Source organism: Piliocolobus tephrosceles, chromosome 3 (genome assembly GCF_002776525.5).
Source record: "Piliocolobus tephrosceles isolate RC106 chromosome 3, ASM277652v3, whole genome shotgun sequence".
NCBI classification, from domain to species: domain Eukaryota; kingdom Metazoa; phylum Chordata; class Mammalia; order Primates; family Cercopithecidae; genus Piliocolobus; species Piliocolobus tephrosceles.
The window spans coordinates 120,317,897-120,324,306 of record NC_045436.1 but is presented as its reverse complement, the minus strand read 5'-3'; the positions used below and the strand labels follow the sequence as shown (position 1 = coordinate 120,324,306).

General features: G+C 32.4%; 1 pseudogene across 1 annotated transcript in view; it reads left to right on the top strand.

Moving 5' to 3' along the window:
* Positions 1-1,324: 1,324 nt before the first annotated feature.
* The window catches only part of LOC111529607, a 58,107-nt pseudogene continuing 53,021 nt past the window's right edge, over positions 1,325-6,410 (top strand). Inside the window, exons 1-2 of the transcript XR_003306670.1 lie at positions 1,325-2,039; positions 3,332-3,480. The product of XR_003306670.1 is annotated as a UDP-glucuronosyltransferase 2B19-like (transcript). The remainder of the gene's footprint in view (positions 2,040-3,331; positions 3,481-6,410) is intronic.

Here is a 6,410-nt window from a genome sequence, read left to right as displayed (position 1 = left end):
TAAATAGTTTAATAATTGCAGGGCACTGAGCAGGGAGATAGGTGGAGACTCTGAAACTTACCTCCCCAAGGAGTTCTGGGCTGGATTTTTTAAGGGGAAAATGGAGAGTGATGGACTGAAAAATTGGGGTCACAGATTAGTCAGGATAATGGAGATAAAATTATCAGGAATTAGAAACTGCATTCTTTGGTGAGTCAGCTGCTTGAGATCAGCTGGCATCAGTGAAGTCCTTCAGATTAGCTGGCATCAGTGAGGTCCTTCAGACCAGCTGAGTCAGTAGTTTCATCAGAATGGTGGACCTGGAGGTGAGAAAACAACATTTCAAAATGTTTGAGTTATTATCTATAGAACAGTTAAGATGAACTACAATCTTGTAACAGTGTCTGCATAATTATAAGACAATAACCAAAAAAACTATGAGAAAGTGAGTCAGAGAGCAAACTAACCAAAAGCTGTCTGCTGAATGTACTGCAGGCCTGGTTTACATTTATATCTTCCCCTTCTTTTATTCTTGATTAATTCAACAAAGTCTATAGGGATAGTTTCGTCTTGAAACTCTCTAAATCATACATGATGGTAATAAGAATCAACATATAAATGTTCTATCATAAATGAACCTTTAAAATATTATGCTAAGTAAAATAAGCCAGTCATAAAAGCTATTGTATGATTCCATGTATTAAAAAATGTCCAGATAGGCAAATCTATAGTGATAGAAATTCAATTAGCATTTGTCCAAGATAGGACAAATGCAGAAAGTAGGTGTAGGGAGTAAAAGGATAAAGAATATAGATTTTAGTTTTAGAAGACAAGAGTTCTCTAAAACTGACTGTTATGGTAGATACACAAGTCTGTGAATATACTATGAAACATTAGATTTTGCACATTAGTTGATAATTTGGTATCTGAATTATATTTCAACAAATTTACAGAAGTTTTTGAACCATGTTTAGCTATTTTATCTTTAGTTCTGTGTCAAAGACACTGCAGGAATGTGAGCCTTTCACTGCTACTCTTATGGACACTCTTCTAAAATATATTACATGAATCAGGTGATGTGTCTCTCCAAGATCACTGATATTAGCTGAATTTTAGCACTTAAAAATATGAAAAAGAAAATAAACCCACTTGTATAAACGGATCTTCTACCTTTTATTTGTCTCCTTGTTATCCACATGCTCAGACTGCTAAATTAATGTATTTACTTTGAAGTGTAAAAGTTACATTTTAACTTCTTGAGTGATTTATACTTGGATGTCCCCATGAGAAATGACAGAAAGGAGCGGTAACTGGAAAACAAGCATTGCATTGCATCAGGATGTCTATGAAATGGACTTCAGCTCTTCTGCTGATACAGCTGAGCTGTTACTTGAGCTCTGGGAGTTGTGGAAAGGTGCTGGTGTGGCCCACAGAATTCAGCCATTGGATGAATATAAAGACAATCCTGGATGAGCTTGTCCAGAGAGGTCATGAGGTGACTGTATTGGCATATTCACCTTCCATTCTTCCTGATCCCAAAAACCCATCTGCTCTTAAATTTGAAATTTGTCCTACATCTTTAACTGAAACTGAGTTTGAGAATGGCGTCATGCAACTGGTTAAGAGATGGTCAGATGGTCCAAAAGACACATTTTGGCCACGTCTTTTACAAGTACAAGAAATCATGTGGACATATACTGACATGATTAGAATATTCTGTAAAGATGTGGTTTCAAATAAGAAACTTATGAAGAAACTACAGGAGTCAAGATTCGATGTTGTTCTTGCAGATCCTATTTCCCCCTGTGGTGAGCTGCTGGCTGAGCTACTTAAAATACCCTTTGTGTACAGCCTTCGTTCCTCTCCTGGCTACGCAATTGAAAAGCATGGTGGAGGATTTCTCTTCCCTCCTTCCTATGTACCTGTTTCTATGTCAGAATTAAGAGATCAAATGACTTTCATGGAGAGAGTACAAAATATGATGTATATGGTTTATTTTGACTTTTGGTTCCAAATATGGGATGTAAAGAACTGGAATCAGTTTTACAGTGAAGTTCTAGGTAAGTAATTTTTTCAATTGGTGGCGTGGAGATCTAACTTTCTTGTAACTTTGAAGCTGAGCTTGTATAAAGCCATAAAGTCAGGGTAGTGGGGGTTTTTGTAAGTAAACTTATCAAATGAAAGAAAAAGATTGTCAAACTCACAAACACTACAGAAAAGGTAAATCATAGGATCAGTTAAAACCCTGTGACCATCAACCATACAGAACACTCCAGGAAGTCATAAATCTGTAAATTAGTGCACCTTAGATTTTTTTAAGCAATCACACTTCTGTTTTATTTTACTTTTTTATCTAAAAATGTCAGACTCATCAAGAAACATCTTGCTGAATGCGTACTGGTAGATTGAGTACTTACACATTTTTCTAGAATTATCTATTTAACATTGCAAAATTGTTTTTTTCTTGTAAACCTCAGTCTCCTTATTTAGTAATTGCAACATGTACCCGTGTTACCAGGAGGTTTCCTCCACGGTTGAGAGAAATAATGTATCAGTTTCAGAATCAAAAACCAATATATATAATTTGAAGTTTCCAATATTTCTATTCTCCTTCACTTTAGGATGAAAACTATTCATTTTAAGGCCAATCATCTTATCGAAGTGTGAACATTAAGATATAAGTGTATAGTATTTTTGAAACTATGCATGTTTATTTAAAATATGAGCCAAATTAAGATTGAACACAAATTTCTGTTTTAATAATTTCTCAAAATTTTCTAGCTATAATTTGCAAATATATTTACTTACAAACTAATATTATTAAAATCTTAGTATGAATCAAAAGCAGCAGTAGTTACAAGTATTTCAGCTATAATTTCAAAATAATCAAAAGTTCACTGGAAGATCCAAAGATAAAAGGACTAGATTAATGAATTATGGAAATTAGACTATTTCTTAGAAAATTATTTTCATGGTACAATAGAATTCATTGATAATGTAGCCCTAAAAGTGGTATATATATATATATTTCTGCTATTATGAAGCTTTAAAAAATAAAGAAATGGAGATTAATTCTCCATGGTTTGTTTATGGTTGTGAATATACTAATGTGACATAAGGGATGTAGTTTTCCCTCATGATTCTCTCACCACTTTGTCTTTCTTGTAAATACACATGGGCAAAATATATAATACATAAAAATTCTAATTATGCCCATATATGAATGTATGTATATATATTACAAAGCACAAACACTTCACCTACATTTTTGCCTACATTATTCTAACTTCTTTCAGAAAATGACCTAATTATATTGTGTCATCTACCTTTTCTTTTCTTTTTTTCCCATCAGGAAGACCCACTACAGTATTTGAGACAATGGCAAAAGCTGAAATATGGCTTATTCGAAACTATTGGGATTTTCAATTTCCTCACCCACTCTTACCAAACGTTGAGTTCATTGGAGGACTCCACTGCAAACCTGCCAATCCCCTACCTAAGGTAAACTATTACTATTTGTTTGTCTGCTTTGAATTTTCAGTGCAAGTGGTTCTACATTCATTCGGAGTGTTTGACTTACACTGGAAGAAAGATGGGTAGTGGGAATGTAAAGCACATACCAGTTAAAACCTCACATACATGTTGATACCATCAAAAGTTTGTGTATTTCATCATTATTACAGATAAAGAGGCATACTAAGGAGACTTTGAAAATAGAGTTGTTAAATTTAAGCTTTGATTATGCAACATATAAGAAGATACTGGCCATTCATTCAAAGAATATTTATAAAGAGATTAGCGCATACCACAGGCAAGTGTGTGGTACGTAGTTTCTGTCCCAACACAAATTACATTCTACTTTGAAAGACAGAATATATGCAAGCAATAAGAACTGTGTAAAAACTATTATCTCCAGGAAAAAAACCAATGCTAAGGAAGTATCCAGTATAGATAATAGAGAGTATCCTGGAGTCACCGATATTAATAATTTAGATGAGAGTTGAACAATATGCAGGAATAGGTGAAATAATGAGGGAGAGAAAAAAAAAAACACAGAAAGAAAAGCAGGTAAAGTGTTCAGGACAGTTCTTTAGACTCAAAGTTTAGTTTGCAAGGGAGATACTGAGTAAGAATCAGATGATGCTGACAGGCAAGACAAGAGTCAGATACTCCTTAGGAGTTGAAATATTTATTAAGCACATTTAGGAACTACTAAAAAGAGTTAAGAAAAAAAAAAATACATGATAAAACTCTATCTAAAGAAAGATTCCGAGATGTTCAATAGATTGAATTGCAGAAGGGCCAGACTGGAAAGTTCTGAGCATTCAGAAAATTGTATATGAATTCATGTAGCAGATGATGGAAAAGTGGACTAGAAAGTGGATGGAAATAATTATGCCTACTTTTGCAGTAATACTAATAACTTCATATTGTGTTGTGTGGAAAAAAAGTTAATACAAATAAACCACTTTATAAGGCTCTGGCATATAGTTAGTGATTCAGAAATGTTATTAATTTTGCAATTATGGCTATTGTTATTACAAATACTACTAATTATTTAACATGTGTAAGTCACTTGAGATATCATTCCTCATTTAACAGAAACTAATTATTCAGTGCTTCATGATTGCATTCTCTAACAAAGTCCTACCTGTCTTCCATAGGACAATTACCTTGTGGACTTGATTAAAAGAAAACATGTCAGTTCTGACAGTAAGATGAGCGAACTGAAATTGTAAAATTCTACCATAAGTGATAAGGATCTTCACCAGTATTCTAACTTATAAGAAAATTATTCCTTAACAATATAAGTGTTATTGTAATAATATTTGAAGCAAGACCAAGTGTTCACTTGATTTTACTCAAGCATTTAAATCATTTAAAGATTCTGCATTGAAATTCCAGTGGTTTACATCTTAGCATAAACATACCCTATTAGAGCAGGTGTTTTCTGCCTTAAAATAAGCAACTGAGTAAAGTTTCCTGGGGTAACTTGTGTCTCAACATCATAGCTGCCTGAGAGAGGAGCACAGAAAAAATGAACAATACATGTATAATAAATACCGAATAATTTCTACCACTTGTATCTGAATAGTGTCCTTAGTTTACAATAACAAAAGAATTTTGTCATGATGTAACATTATATTGTTTATGAAGAAACATAAGAACCTCACATATTTTAAATTGATATCACAGTTCTAAGAAATAGGCAAAAAGTAAGCATTCTTTATTACATTATTATGTAATATCTTAAGAGATCATTTTTGTCTACCTCCTTATTAGCAGCAACATGGTAACTGATATTTTATTCCATGGTTAAAATTTAATATCTCGGTTGAATGCAAATTGTATGGACTTTGTAAGGTGATTTTCTAAAAAGACAAAAGCTGAGGTGAGACTAATGGAAATTCTGTGCCACCCTATCCTACTCTTGAAAGATTTCCCCACTCACGTTATGGGAAACCGACAATGCCAGTAGGAGGGGGAAGAAAGCAGGAGGTGTAGAAGGACAAGAAAAAGGATGACTAGTAGTACAACAGTGATAATTACTAATACTAGCTGTTGTTAATTACTTATACTAGCTGTTATTATTAACTTGAAGAAAGCTTTGAATACAACTCAATGGTTGTGAAACTCATTTTCTAATTGTTTATTATGTAAAATAATTGTAAAGCCAAGTTGCTTTCTATTCAATTAAATATTAGATTCTCAGATAGTTTATGTATATTTTAATAGAAAAGGACACTTGGCAAATGTATCAAGTGTTAAAAATGCATATAGCCATTAGTTTTATAAGATATTTGCATGAATTCATACCCAGAAAAAATCAAAATATATATATTTAAGATTTAATGAAAATATTCACAAAATAAACATTGGAAGTAATCAAACATCTTAAATGAAGGAATAATTAAAAACATACTAGATGCATACTGTAGCATTATAATAATTTTATCAATACAATATTCAATTACAGTCAGCTATAATACAAGTAAAGCGAGGTAGAAAATTATAAATATTACAAGATGACACTTTTTTGTTGGAGAAAAAGTATAGACAATAATAACAAAATTGTCTAAATAAATGTCACCATTTTACATTGACCTATAAAAATAGAACAAAAGCCATGATGAAAACATACATATTTACCTTGATAACATTTCTAAACAGAAATTTTATAAAAAAAAAATGTATTTTCCTTTTAGAACTTTTAATACTTTTATAAAATTCCTTACATAAATTGCGTATTTTTTTAAGTTGTCACAGAATGGGAAACAATCAGTCCACATCAATAATGAATCTGTAAACAGTGGTTATATTACTTTAACACTGGGTGGATGAAGAAGGCTCTGAGCATCAAGCCACTGAGACAAAACACTGAACATAAGTTACATCAAATGTGGCTACAGGTAACTGCAATCACACACAAT